At 48.1% G+C, this 15,890-nt stretch overlaps 1 pseudogene; it reads right to left on the bottom strand.

Annotated features, from left to right (window-relative positions):
* Positions 1-11,743: 11,743 nt before the first annotated feature.
* LOC144511090 (large ribosomal subunit protein eL37-like) lies at positions 11,744-12,034 on the bottom strand (annotated as a pseudogene).
* Positions 12,035-15,890: the final 3,856 nt, after the last annotated feature.

The following is a 15,890-nucleotide window of genomic DNA, read 5'->3' as shown; positions in this document are numbered from 1 at the left end:
TACAGACTGGATGGTCCAATTACATTAATTATTTACCTTATCCAATAGCATTCTAGCTCCTGGCATAATTAGGAATTCATTGGCTAATTGGACCCAAAAGTCCTTCCTCTATCGCTTAGCAACCTGCTTACGTACATCAGGCTGGTGTCAGACCAGAAGAATTGATAAGGAGTCACTTTCCCTTTCTGGCCTGCCATACCTTAATCAGCAAAAGCTGAATACTCACATTTGTTGTAATTAGCACTTGAACACTTCTATTCATTGATAATCTCAGCAATTCTACAGCTGCAAGGACTTTAATTATTTTGTACCCTATTATTACCAGAGAATGCAGTCTGTCTGATTTCACTTTTTCCCATTACGCTGTGGGGCAATTGCTTTTGACCAAAGCTCACAAATACCTTCAGCTACATTTCAAAGTTACAATACTTGTTAAAAATCCATTACTATTGGTTATATATGTGGTTAATAAACAATACCTTTGCATAATATATGTAGGAGGCACATCATGATACCTTTGGTATAAGGCACATTATGGTCCCTAACTAACCTACTTTGGTTTAAAAGCCCCTTAAGCAGTATCCCTTGGTAGTGGTTTTAGCAGGTTTAAAAGTGGTTAAATCCCCAGGCCCAGATGAGATGTTTCCTAGGCTGCTGTGAGTCAAAAGAGACGATTGCAGGGGCTCTATTACTAAGTACCCCTGCTACAGATACACAGAACATTGAATGTCAAGAGATATATAGGATTGGATAAGGGAAGGGGCTCAAAACAGTGGATTCCCTAGAGGAATACAGAAAGTGCTGGGCCGGGGGGGGGGGGGGGGGGGGGTGTAGTTAAAAAAATAAATTTGAAGACTGAAGAGGGGGCATGAATAATCACTGGTGGGCACAAAAAAGAAAAATCCCAAGGTTTTGTATAATTATATTAAGGGCAAGAGGGTAACCGGGAAAGAGTAGGGTCCATTAGATCCGAAGTTGCAATTTATATGGAGCCAAAAGACATAGGTGAGGTATTAAAGGAGTATTTTGTATCTTTGTTCACTATGGAGAAGGACAATGTAGGTATAGAAATCAGGGAGGGAGATTTGATATAATTGAACAAATTAGCATTACGACGGAGAGTGGTAGTGGTTTTTGCAGGTTTAAAAGTGGTTAAATCCCCAGGCTCAGATGAGATGTTTCCTCGGCTGCTGTGAGTCAAAAGAGACGATTGCAGGGGCTCTATTACTAATTTTCAAATCTTCTCTGGCCACAGGAGAGGTGCTAGAGGAGGACAGCTAATGATTTGATTTGATTTATTATTGTCACATGTATTAACATATAGTGAAAAGTATTGTTTCTTGCGCGCTATACAGACAAAACATACTGTTCATAGAGAAGGAAATGAGAGAGTCCAGAATGTAGTGTTTACAGTCATAGCTAGGGTATAGAGAAAGATCAACTTAATGCAAGGTAGGTCTTTTCAAAAGGCTGACAGCAGGAAGAAGCTGTTCTTGAGTTGGTTGGTACGTGACCTCAGACTTTTGTATCTTTTTCCCAATGGAAGAAGGTGGAAGAGAGAATGTCCGGGGTGCGTGGGGTCCTTAATTATGCTGGCTGCTTTGCTGAGGCAGTGGGAAGTGTAGACAGAGTCAATGGATGGGAGGCTGGTTTGCGTGATGGATTGGGCTACATTCACGACCGTTTGTAGTTCCTAACGGTCTTGGGCAGAGTAGGAGCCATACCAAGCTGTGATATAACCATTATACAACCATGTGCCATTATTTAAGAAGGGAAGTAGGGAAAATCCAGGTAATTACAGGCCACTGAGTCTAACATGAGTGGTAGGGAAATTATTGGAAAAAATTCTGAGAGACAGAATTAATTTCCACGTGGCAAGTCAAGGATTAATCAAGGATAGTCAGCATAACTTTGTCAGGGGGAGATCTTGTCGAACAAATTTGATTGAATCTTTCGAGGAGGTGACACATGGGAGACTGATCATGAAGGAAAGAGCCCATTGGATCCAGGGCAAATTGGATCCAAAATTGACTCGTGACAGGAGACAGAGGGTGATGGTCATAGACCATAAGATATAGATATTCGGCCCAACAGGACTGCTCCACCATTCAATCAATGCTGGTAGCCCCCATGCTCTGCCTTTGATCTCCTTACCAATCAAGAACTTATCTGTCTCTGTCTTAAATATACGTAATGACCTGGCCTCCACAACCCTCTGCGGCAAAGAATTCCATAGATTCACCACCCTCTGGTTGTAAAAGGTTCTCCTCATCGGGGCTGTGCCCTCGGATCCTAATCTCTTCTACTAATGGAAACACCTTCTTCACGTCCACTCCATCCAGGCCCTTCAGTACGCTGTAAGTTTCAATGAGATCCCCCTCATCCTTCTAAACTCCACCGAGTACAGACCCAGAATTCTCAAACACTCCTCATACGTCATTCTCATGAACCTTCTCTGGACCCTCTCCAAGGCCAGCACATCCTTCCTTAGATACGGGCCCAAAGATTGCTTGCAATACTCTAAATATGGTCTGACCAGAGCCTTTTAAAGCCTCAGCAGTACAAACCCTGCTTTTGTATTCTAATCCTCTCGAAATGAACGCTAACATTGCATTTACCTTCCTAACTACGAACTCAACCTGCGAGTTAACCTTGAATCCTGAACCAGGACTCCCAAATCCCTTTGCACTTCCGATTTCACTCTCCTAACCTGTCCAAGTCCTTCTGCAGCCTCCCTGCCTCCTCAATACTACCTGTCCTTCTACCTATCTTTGTATCATCTTCAAGCTTAGCCAAAATGCCCTCAGTTCCTTCATCTAGATCATTGATGTATGAAGTGAAAAGTTGTGGCCCCAACACTGACCCCTGTGGAACTCCACAAGTCTTCGGCTACCATCCTGAAAAGGACCCTTTTATCCCCACTCTCTGCCTTCTGCCAGTCAGCCAATCTTCTATCCATGCAAGTATCTTGCCTCTAACACCATGGGCTGTTATCTCACTCAGCAGCCTGCTGTGCGGCACCTTGTCAAAGGCCTTCTGGAAATCCAAGTAGATAAATCCACTGCCTCTCCTTTGTTTAATATACTCGTTACCTCCTCAAAGAATTCTAACAGATTTGTTAGGCATGACCTCCCTTGATGAAACGATGCTGACTATGCCCTATTTTACCATGCACTTCCAAGTATTCTGAAATCTCATCCTTAATAATGGACGCTAAAATCTTACCAACGATCAAGGTCAGGCTAACTGGCCTGTAACTTCCCATCTTTTGCCTCCCTCCCTTCTTAATCAGAGATGTTACATTAGCGATTTTCCAGTCCTCTGGAACCCTCCCTGACTACAGTGATTCCTGAAAGATCACCACTAATGCCTCCACTATCTCCTTCAGAACTCTGGGGTGTAGTCCATGTGGTCCAGTTATTTATCCACCTTCAGGCCTTTCAGTTTCCCGAGCACCTTCTCCTTAGTAACGGCTACCATAATCACCTCTCCCCGCTGACTCTCTTGAATTTTTGGTATGTTACTGGTGTCTTCCACCGTGAAGGCAAAGTACCTATTCAGTTCCTCCGCCATACTTGTTCCCTGTTACTACTTCTCCAACGTCATTTTCCAGTGGTCCAATGTCCACTCTTGCCTCTTTCTTATCCTTCATATATCTAAAAAAACTCTTGTAATCTTCTTTAATATTACAGGCTAGCTTATCAAAGTTTGTTTCTGTGTCTGCAAGCCTATGTCCAGTAGTGTTCCGCAGGGATTGGTGTTGGGTCCCGTGCTGTTTGTAATGTACATTAATGATCTAGACGTGAATGTGGGGGGTATGATCAATACGTTTGCAGATGAAATGAAAATTGGTGGTGTGGTAAATAGCGAGGAGGAAAGCAAGATTACAGAATGATATAGACAGGCTGGTCAGATGCGCAGGCCGTAGCAAATGGAATTTAACCCTGAAAAATGTGAGGTGAATCATTTGGAAGGACTAACAAGGCACGGGAATACATAATGAACGATAGGATGCTAGGAAGTACAGAGGACCAGAGGGACCTTGGGGAGCATGTCCAAAGATCCCTGAAGGCAGCAGGGCAAGTAGCTAAGAAGGCATATGGGATACTTGCCTTCCGTAGCCAAGGAGTAGAATATAAGAGCAGGTAGATTATGATGGAGCTGTATAAAATGCTCATTAGGCCACAGCTAGAACACTGTGTGCTGCTCTGGTTGCCACACTATAGGAAGGATGCAAAGACAATTCACCAGGATGATGGCTGAGCTGGAACATTTCAGCTATGAAGAGAGACTGGTTTAGCTGGGGTTGTTAGAGCAGTGAAGGCTGAGCGGGGACCTGATTGAGGTGTACAAAATTATGAAGAGCGTAGATAGGGTAGATAGGAAGAAACTTTTCCCGTAGTATAGAGATCAGTAAACAAGGGACATAGATTTAAAGTAAGGGGCAAGAGATTTAGAGGGATTTGAGGAAAATCTTTTTTACCCTGAGTCATAGAGGTATAGAAAAGGTACAGCACATAGAGGTATACAGCACAGTCCATCGCGTCTGCGCTGGTCGAAGACAAATCACCTATCCTAATCCCATTTTCCAGCACTTGGTCCATAGCCTTGGCATCGTGAGTGCACATCTAAATACTTATCAACTGTTATGAGGGTCTCTGCATCCACCACCCTTTCAGGCAGTGACTTCCAGACTTCTACCACCCTTTGAATGAGAAGTTTTTCCTCACATCCCCTCAACCTCCTGCCCCTTACCTGCCCCTATGTCCTCTGGTCATTGATCCCACTACCAAGGGTAACGGTTTACTACTCTATGCCTCATAATTTTATACATGTCAATCATATCCCCCTCCGTCTCTTCCGTTCCAAGGAAAATAACCCCAGTCTATCCAATCTCTCTTCATAACTAAAACTCTGCAGCCCAGGCAACATCCTGGTAAATCTTCAGTGCACCCTTTCCAATGCTATCACATCAGTCCTATAATGTGGATTCCAGAACTGCACACAAGCTGTGGCCTAACCAATGTTTTATATAGTTTCAGGATAACCTCCCTACTTTTAAATTCTGTGCCTCAGCTGATAAAGATACCATATGCCCTCTTAACCACTTTATTCAACTGTCCTGTTACAGTAAGGGACCGGTATATATGCACACTAAGGTCCCTCTGATCCTCTGTGCTTCCCAGGGTTCTGCTGTTCCCTAACTTGTTTGTTCCACCCAAGTGCATCACGTCATACTTGGGATTGAATTCCATTTAAGAGTTTTAACACCAGGTTAAAGTCCAACAGGTTTATTTGGTGGCAAATACCATTAGCTTTCGGAGCGCTGCTCCTTCGTCAGATGGAGTGGAAATCTGCTCTCAAACAGGGCACAGAGACACAAAATCAAATTACAGAATACTGATTAGAATGCGAATCTCTACAACCAACCAGGTCTTAAAGATACAGACAATGTGAGTGGAGGGAGCATTAAGCACAGGTTAAAGAGATGTGTATTGTCTCCAGACAGGACAGCCAGTGAGGTTCTACAAGTCCAGGAGGCAAGCTGTGGGGGTTACTGATAGTGTGACATAAACCCAACATCCCGGTTTAGGCCGTTCTCATGTGTGCGGAACTTGGCTCAGCGTCTCTGTGCTGTCGTGTGTCATGAAGGTCGCCTTGGAGAACGCTTACCCGAAGATCAGAGGCTGAATGCCCGTGACCGCTGAAGTGCTCCCCCACAGGAAGAGAACAGTCTTGTCTGGTGATTGTCGAGCGGTGTTCATTCATCCGTTGTCGTAGCGTCTGCATGGTTTCCCAATGTACCATGCCTTGGGATATCCTTTCCTGCAGCGTATCAGGTAGACAACGTTGGCCGAGTTGCAAGAGTAGGTACCATCTACCTGGTAGATGGTGTTCTCACGTGAGATGATGGCATCCGAGTCGATGATCCGGCACGTCTTGCAGAGGTTGCTGTGGCAGGGTTGTGTGGTGTCGTGGTCACTGTTCTCCTGAAGGCTGGGTAGTTTGCTGCGGACAATGGTCTGTTTGAGGTTGTGTGGTTGTTTGAAGGCAAGAAGTGGGGGTGTGGGGATGGCCTTGGCAAGATGTTCGTCTTCATCAAATGACATGTTGAAGGCTCCGGAGAAGATGTCGTAGCTTCTCCGCCCCGGGGAAGTACTGGACGACGAAGGGTACTCTGTCTGCCGTGTCCCGTGTTTGTCTTCTGAGGAGGTCGGTGCGGTTTTTCACTGTGGTATGTCGGGACTGTCGATCGATGAGTCGAGCGCCATATCCTGTAGTCATGAGGGCATCTTTCAGCGTCTGGAAGTGTCTGTTGCGATCCTCCTCATCTGAGCAGATCCTGTGTATACGGAGGGCTTGTCCGTAGGGGATGGCTTCTTTAATGTGGAAGCTGGAGAAGTGGAGCATCGTGAGGTTATCCGTGGGCTTGCGGTACAGTGAAGTGCTGAGGTGACCATCCTTGATGGAGATGCATGTGTCCAAGAACGCAACCGATTCCGGAGAGTAGTCCATGGTGAGTCTGATGGTGGGATGGAACTTGTTGATGTCATCATATAGTTGTTTCAGTGATTGTTCACCATGAGTCCAAAGGAAGAAAATGTCATCGATGTATCTAGTGTATAGCATCGGTTGAAGGTCCTGTGCGGTGAAGATGTTGGCATATTGAGGTGTGAATCTGGTCCCCATGGCTGTTCCATGTGTCTGGATGAAGAACTGGTTGTTGAAGGTGAAGACATTGTGGTCCAGGCTGAAGTGGATGAGTTGTAAAATTGCATCTGGAAACTGGCAGTTGACGGCATTGAGTACTGAGGCAGTTGCAGCAATGCCATCGTCGTGGGGGATGCTGGTGTAGAGTGCCCAGACATCCATTGTGACGAGGAGTGCTCCTGGTTCAACTGCTCCATGTGTGCTGAGTTTCTGTAGGAAGTTCATAGTGTCGCGACAAAAGCTGGGGGTTCTTTGTACAATGGGTTTCAGGATGCCCTCGATGTAGCCGGAGAGGTTCTCGCACAGGGTCGCGGGGAGAAGGGGGAGAGTGGGTGGGGAGAAAAGGGGGAGTGGGTGGGGGAGAAGGGGGAAGTGGGTTGGGGGGAGAAGGGGGCGAGTGGGTGGGGAGAAAAGGAGGAGTGAGTGGGGGAGAAGGGGGAAGTGGGTGGGGGGAGAAGGGGGGAGTGGGTGGTGGAGAAGGGGGAAGTGGGCAAGGGGAGAAGGGGGGAGTGGGCAAGGGGAGAAGGGGGGAGTGGGCGGGAGGAGAAGGGGGAGTGGGCAGGGGGAGAAGGGGGAATGGACGGGAGGAGAAAGGGGAGTGGGCAGGGGGAGAAGAGGGGAGTGGGCGGGGGAGAAGGGGAGGGAGTGGGCGGTGGGAGAAGGGGGGAGTGGGCGGCGGGAACGGGAGATTGGGTGGTGAAGGGGGGAATAGGAGGCAATGAGAGGGGGAACGGGAAGCGAGGAATGGGAGGGGAGAGGATGGGAATGGAAGGAGAGGGGGACTGGGAGAGAAATGGGGAGAGGAGAAAATGGGTGGGGCATTGGGGAGGTGGGAACAGGGCAAGGGAATGGGTGGGGGAACAAGGAGAGGGTGGAACGGATGGAGGAAAATCAGGAGAGGGGGGAATGAGGAGAGTGGAGAAGGGCAATGGGGTGACGGGGGAGGAGGAGGAATGGGAGGGGGGAACAGGGGAGGGGACATGGGAATGTGAGGGTGGAAATAGGAGGGGGACTGGGGAAAGGGGGGAAATGGGCGGAAGGAACAGGGCTGGGGACTGGGGAGAGGGGACATGGGGTAGATTGGGGAAGGGGAATGGGGAGGGGGGAATGGGAGTGGGATTGGGGAGAGGGGGGAATGGAACGGAGGAACGGGCAGATGGAGAATGGGAAGGTGGGGAATGGGGAGAAGGGAATGGGGGAAATGGAGAGAGGGGGCGTGGGGAGAGAGGGGAATGAGGGAGGAACGGATAGGTGGGGAACGGGGAGAAGGTTGAGGGGAACGGGGAGGCGAATGGATAGACTGCCTCAAAAATAACATATAGATTTGCTTTAATGATTCGCAGTTCCAAGGTATGGTAAAGCTCCATCATGCAGGCCAGTTGCTTACTTGTAAGAAGTTACTACTTGACTGTTCTCTCGGAGATCCCACCTAACCGCACCCCACCTTCTGACCCCCACCTTCTTACCCCAGACTCTCAATCCTAACCACCCCCATGTCACCACCCCCACTCTTCCCATTCTTGACCTTGGACATCCTGCCGTCCTCCCACCCAACAAGGCCTCCTACCTATCCCAACCTCTCACCCCCACACCCTGACCTATGACATCTCCACTCTTCTACCTTTCCCCATCTCCACCCTCCAACTCAATCTCTCCATCTGCAACCTCTGACTTAGTCTGACCTCCAACCCTGACAACCTCTGACATCCACACGCCTGAACTCTCCCAAGCTAACCTCTAATCCAGCCTCTCCTTGTACACTAACCACCCCCCAACATCTCTGAACTCTGACCTCCCCACATCTAAACTCTGACCCACTCCACCTATATCCGAGCCCCCAGTTACTGACTTCTGAACCCACACCTGCGATCTCTAACCTCTACACCATGATCTCTGACCCCTCAAACCACAAAATCCCATCCCAGATCTCCAACTCTTCCCAACCTGTGACATTCCCATCCTTGACCCACACATCCCAACCACAAAACCTCTGAACCCCTGAGCTTCAACGGCCCCATTATCCTGATCTCTAACAACCCACCACCACACCATGACCTTCAAACACACCACCCTGACATCTGACCTCTCCTCACCACTATCCCAACCCCCGACCCCACACCACCACCACCACCCCGACCCCACACCACCACCACCACCCCGACCCCACACCACCACCACCACCCCGACCCCACACCACCACCACCACCCCGACTCCAGACCTCCATCATTTAACTGACCTCTGAAACATCAAACACAGCATCAACCCTCTACCACCATCCCACCCCCTACCAACTCTGACCTCCAAAGCCCCCAACCTCCAGCTCCAATGTCCCAATGGACACCTGACCACCCACCCCTGACTTCCAACGTGCCCACCCCCCAGTCTCTGCCCTGCCATCCCCGATTGAGGTCCATTGTCAGTCACAAGTTGTTCTGGTAACCTGTAACAACTGAAAACTTCTCTTAAACTTCGAATTATACCTTCAGAGGACATCACTGAAACTTCTCGCCATTTGGAATGAGCATCCACAACTACCACAACCTTTGTTCCTTCAAATAGATCAGCAAAATCAACATGGATCCACTGCCAAGGGTTTCTGGCCATCCCATGGATGGAGGGGTGCCAGTTGAGGCATGTTCCTTGTACTCTGACGTGAAGAACAAGATCTTGCCTTGGCTTCAACATCTTGTCACCCCCAACCTCTGACCACCCACCCAAACCTGACTTCCAAACCCCTACCCTCACCTCTGACCCTCGACACCGATCCCTGAAACCCATTAGCCCCCATCTTGCCACCCACAAACTCCCCACATCCCAAACTCCTCACCCCACAACCGCTGGCCCGGCAATGTCAAAACCCCAGACTTCTGACCCATGACATCTGATCCCTCTCACCCAGGCTCTGAACCCCCCACTGCTCTGACCACAGATTCCCACACCCACATGACTCCAAACACGCCGAACCCGCCCCCCCCCCCCCCCCAGATTACAGCCCCCAGACTGCAAACTACTCCACCCTCCCCTGACCTTCTACCACCCAATCTCCAAAACCTTATCTCCAACAACTAAACCCGAGACCTCTGGCTCCATGACCTCTGACACCCCCTCCCAACACCTGAACTCCAAACCCCCAACCCCAGACACCCGATCTCTGACATCCATACCTCTGACCCCCACATCTAACATCTCCCGTAACCTCCGACCCCTCCCAACCTCTAGCCTGCCCTGACCTTTGAGCTCCCCTCCTCCACCGCCACAAGTTCTGGCATCCCCTGACTTCCGATCCAACCACCCTCTTGATCTCTGAGACCCTCCATCCCCAATCACTGCTCCCCATCCTGACATCTGGCCTATCGAACTCTGACATCCCGATCTCCAACCCTCAACTCTGAACATTCCTAAACTCCAAACCCCCACCCCTCACAACCTCTGATTCCCCCACCCCAACCTCTGACTCCGCAACACCCAACTTGTGACCTCCAACTCCCAACATCTGAACCCCTACCCGCAATCTCTGACCCCCTCACCCTGACTTTAGATCCCACCACCTCTGACTTCAGGCCCCTTGACCTCCAACATCTCGCACCAATCAATGACCAGACCTCCAACTCTCATTCTCTAAGCTCCTACCCCACCATTCCTGACCTGCCATCACCACCCCCCACCTCCCTTCACCACCCCCCTAACCTCCAACCCCACCAATCACACCTCCAATCATCTCTACCACATCTGATTGCAATGTCTGAGCCCCTAGATACTGACCTCTGACTTGCATACCCTAGTCCCCAATTTCACAAACCACGATCTCCCACCCCAGACCACGTACCCCTCCCCAACCTCCGAATTCCCCACACTCCAACCTCCCTACCCTCCAACCAGTAACCCACCTTTGGACATCTGATCCTCTGTACTTCAACTCCTGATCTCCGATCCCAACACCCACTACCCCTGACCCTCCACCTCAACCTCTAAGGCCCTGCCTGCAAACCCCAACCTCCAACCTTCCTGAATCAGAGCCCTCACCCCCATAACGTCTGGCACCCCCTGATTTCCAACCCCCTCCTCACTTTCCCGACCTCAGAAACATCCACTCCAACCTCTGAAGCCCCTGATCTCTGACCCTCCCCACCCCCACCCCATGCCTGACATTCGGTCCACTGACCTCTGACACCAACGACCTTCAGTTCACCACTGCCGACCTCCAAATGGTCCATACCCTTGCGATCCCACACCCCTCCCTCCCTTCCAATTCCCAGCCCATCCAAAAAATTACACCCAACCTGCAACAGTCCCACTCCTGGCCTCTAATAACCCACACCCTTGACCTCTGATCCTACACCCCCATTCTGACCGCCTCCACCCACTGTCCTCTGACACACAGCCACCCAACCGCCAACCCCCCCCCCCCCCCCCGATGATCCTCCCCCCCCCAAATATCCCCACACACATCCACATCCCTGACCTCAGATTCCTGCCTGACCTCCTGCCAAGGCTTGTCCGAAACCCCTGACCCACTCCGACCCTGCACCCCCAAACCCTCCCACCACCTGAAACACAAAATGTTGATCCAACCATCACCCTCACACTACCCCCTAACCTCCAGCTCCATTCAGTACAACTCTGACCACATCTGACCCGATCTCTAACCCCCCAAATCATGACTCTGAGCTCTCCACCCCAGACCTCTGACCCCTCCCAAAATTCCAACACCTTCACTCCTCCCAATCTCTGATTACTCCACCATCTCACTTCACACAACACCCCCCCCCCCACCCCACATGACATACACCACAATACCACCACCAATCTCCAAACTTCCAAACCTGACCGCTAATCCCCAATCCCTACCCTTCCCCAACCCCCTCCCTTCCTGTCTCTCCCCGCCTGCCAGTGCAATATCACATTGAAAACAGATATCGGGCAGGAGGGTTTCGCCTCCACTTCTGGCAGTGCCGGACTTCTTTAAGTCTTTAAACCTTTTAAAGTTTTCCCAAACCATCCCTTTAGCTGTTGTGTAGATACACTGGTAGTTTATACAGTGCTGGAGGAAGCCATTGTGGAATGCCTGGACTTTGGAGTGGTCCCTTTGCGGAATCCCTTCCTGAATCGGCAATAGGCACCTTCAGGTGCCTCATGCAGCCTGTTTAAGTTGTGTTTCTCCTTTTGGCCTTAGCACTCCAGTTATACTCCCTTTCTCTTGGCAGGGGAGGCATATTTATCACAGGTTGATTTCTGCAGGTGAAATACTTTAGCCCCACATCACCGTCAGAGAGTGTGGCTCTTGTTTCACCTCTTACCAAATGACGATGTCCCCTTTGTCATTGTCACTGCGCACCCGTTCAGGCCATGAAGTATTTCATGTCTTTCATTAAATTGACAGCTGTCCCTGTGCTTTCTTGCATTAACTAGATAAACTGTAGGATAAATTAAAAATGCACTTTCTTAAAGGGATACTGCATCAAAGTAAGCAGAAAAGAAACTTAAAACATCAAAACAAAATATTGGATGTTTCCCTTTGTGTGCAAAATGGGTAAAAGGTTTGTAGCTCTTTGGGAGAAAAGGGAGAACCAGCCGTGGATAACGAAGGAAATAAAGGAGAGTATTAAAATAAAAACAGCTGCGTACAGAGTGGCCAAAAATAGTGGAGAAACAAGTGATTGGGAAAAATTTAAGAAACAACAAAGAGAGACTAAGAAAGCGATAAAGAAAGGAAGGATAGACTATGAAGCTAGGCTAGCAATTAATATAAAAAATGATAGTAAAAGTTTTTATAAATATATAAAAAGGAATAGAGTGGCGAGAGTGAATGTTGGACCCTTGGAGGACGAGAGGGGGGAGTTAATAGTGGGAAATGAGGATATGGCTGAGTCTTTAAATAAGTTTTTTGTGTCAGTCTTCATGGTGGAGGACACAAATCGTTTGCCAAATATTAACGATAGAGGGTTGGCAGCAGGAGAAATACTTAATACAATTAATGTTACCAGAGAGGCAGTGCTGGGTAGACTAATGGGACTGAAGGTGGACAAGTCCCCGGGTCCGGATGGAATGCATCCCAGGGTATTGAAAGAAATGTCAGAGGTAATAGTGGATGCGTTAGTGATTATTTATCAAAACTCGTTGCATTCTGGGGTAGTGCCGGTTGATTGGAAAACAGCTAATGTTACGCCGCTGTTTAAAAAAGGAAGGAGACAAAAGGCGGGTAACTATAGGCCGGTCAGCTTAACGTCTGTAGTAGGGAAAATGCTGGAATCAATTATTAAAGAGGAGATAGCAGGGCATCTGGATAGAAATGGTTCGATCAATCAGACGCAGCATGGATCCATGAGGGGAAAGTCGTGCTTGACGAACATGTTGGATTTTTATGAAGATGTGACTAGGGCGGTTGATGGAGGAGAACCGGTGGATGCGGTGTTTTTGGATTTCCAAAAGGCGTTTGATAAGGTGCCCCATAAAAGGCTGCTGAAGAAGATTAGGGCACACAGAGTTGGGGGTAGTGTGTTAAAGTGGATTGGGGACTGGCTATCCGACAGGAAGCAAAGAGTCGGAATAAATGGGTGTTTTTCCGGTTTGAGGAAGGTAACTAGTGGCGTGCCGCAGGGATCGGTATTCGGGCCGCAACTATTAACCATTTATATAGATGATCTGGAGGAGGGGACGGAGTGTAGGGTAACGAAGTTTGCAGACGACACAAAGATAAGTGGAAAAGTGAATCGTGTGGAGGACGGAGAAGATCTGCAGAGAGATTTGGACAGGCTGAGTGAGTGGGCGAGGATATGGCAAATGGAGTATAACGTTGAGAAATGCGAGGTTATACACTTTGGAGGAAATAATAACAAATGGAATTACTATCTCAATGGAAACAAATTAAAACATGCTACCGTGCAAAGGGACCTGGGGGTCCTTGTGCATGAGACGCAAAAGCCCAGTCTGCAGGTACAACAGGTGATCAAGAAGACAAATGGGATGTTGGCCTATATCGCGAGGGGGATAGAATATAAAAGCAGGGATGTCTTGATGCACCTGTACAGGGCATTGGTGAGGCCGCAGTTGGAATACTGTGTGCAGTATTGGTCCCCTTATATGAGGAAGGATATATTGGCATTGGAGGGAGTGCAGAGAAGGTTCACCAGGTTGATATCGGAGATGAGGGGTTTGGATTATGAGGAGAGGCTGAGGAGATTGGGTTTGTACTCGTTGGAGTTTAGAAGGATGAGGGGGGATCTTATGGAGACTTATAAGATAATGCGGGGGCTGGATAGGGTGGAGGCGGAGAGATTCTTTCCACTTAGTAAGGAAGTTAAAACTAGAGGACACAGCCTCAAAATAAAGGGGGGTCGGTTTAAGACAGAGTTGAGGAGGAACTTCTTCTCCCAGAGGGTGGTGAATCTCTGGAATTCTCTGCCCACTGAGGTGGTGGAGGCTACCTCGCTGAATATGTTTAAAGCGCGGATGGATGGATTCCTGATCGGTAAGGGAATTAAGGGTTATGGGGATCAGGCGGGTAAGTGGTACTGATCCACGTCAGATCAGCCATGATCTTATTGAATGGCGGGGCAGGCTCGAGGGGCTAGATGGCCTACTCCTGCTCCTATTTCTTATGTTCTTATGTTCTTTGCCTGTTAACAAATTGTAACCATTGATTCCATTATAAAGTATAAGGTCCTAATTCTATATCAGTTCGACCTAATATTGTTGTGCAGTCAGTGTTTATAAAATTCTAAAACATTGTAAAAATGCTGAGTTGTAATATTGCATTGTTTGTTTAAAATGGTAGTTTTTACAGTTTAAAAAGAATGCAGGGGCAAATGCAAGGACACAGAGACCCAAAGGGCAGCACAGTGGCACAGTGGTTAGCACTGCTGCCTCACAGCGCCAAGGACCCAGGTTCAATTCCCAGCTTGGGTTACTGTCTGTGCGGAGTTTGCACCTTCTCCCCGTGTCTGCGTGGGTTTCCTCCGAGTGCTCCAGTTTCCTCCACAGTCTGAAAAACGTGCTGGTTAGGGTGCGTTGACCCGAACAGGCGCCGGAGTGTGGCAACTAGGGGAATTTCACAGTAACTTCATTGCAGTGTTAATGTAAGTCTTATTTGTGACTAATAAGTAAACTTTAGTGAAACAATATATCAGAGGCAAAAACAACAGGGTTGCCTTGGCAACAGCCTTCAAGCATTTGAATCAAAACATGTTTTTGAATTTTAACCAATCAATTTAAAACAGGCATTTAAATAGCAGCAGCCTATCGGATTTGAATTTGATGTTTTGATTACATGTAAATCAATCCTATTGTGGGGAGTTTTGGTTTGTCATCAGGGGCATAAAGGCCACAGCTCCCAACTCCAGACTGCCAGAAGACCGCCTGCCAGCAACTGCCACAGATCACAGCTCTGAGAGAGAGACACAGACAGACAGTAACTGCTCTCTAACAGTGCAGCAGCCACATTTATGTCTGAAAAGAAAGCCTCATCTCAATAGTAAAGGTACCAACAGAAGACAGAAGAAAATCAGCAAAGAAGACAGAAGGTCCCAGAAGACGACAAATCTGATTGAAATTTGAGTGTGACTAAAAATTCTATTTTGCTTTTTAATAAGTGGGAATTGTAATTATCTAAACAGCATTCCATTAGAATAGTGTTTTATTGGGTTTGTTAATAGTTTAATTAACCTGTTTACTGTTAGTTAGATAAATAAAGTGTTACTTGTTGATTTTCCAGAGAAAGTCTCAGGTAGTTATTTTGATTTGACCACGAGAAGCTATTGAAGGGCAGATAACCCCCCTCTCACACACTCTTTAACAGATTATGAGGGGAGGTACTTCTCTTTGAGTGGTTCAGTGTTAGTTCTCAGAGAGGTGATCAATTTCCCCTTCGTAACAGTAACTATATTCTGCCTAAATATATCTCTATACTGCGTGATACCGGAAATTGGGAAGTGGATGTGTTCACTCTCAGGCCGGTCCATATTAATTGCTGATCCGTGAACTTAACCACATTGCAGAGAGAAATCTCTCAAGTACGGCGGCTGTAGGGACTTAATTTCCAACAACATTCTATCTGGGAGAATTTAAACAGGCCAAGGTAGTTGCTGTGAGCACACTCAGAGCTAGCTGATCACTGATCCAGCATCATTCCATTATGGTTTAACACCAATGATGTCAGCTGAATGGTTGCTGTTCACAATTG

This window comes from Mustelus asterias, chromosome 24, assembly GCF_964213995.1.
Source record: "Mustelus asterias chromosome 24, sMusAst1.hap1.1, whole genome shotgun sequence".
NCBI lineage: Eukaryota > Metazoa > Chordata > Chondrichthyes > Carcharhiniformes > Triakidae > Mustelus > Mustelus asterias.
Note: the sequence above shows the minus strand (reverse complement) of the source record. Positions and strands in the feature narration are given on the sequence as shown.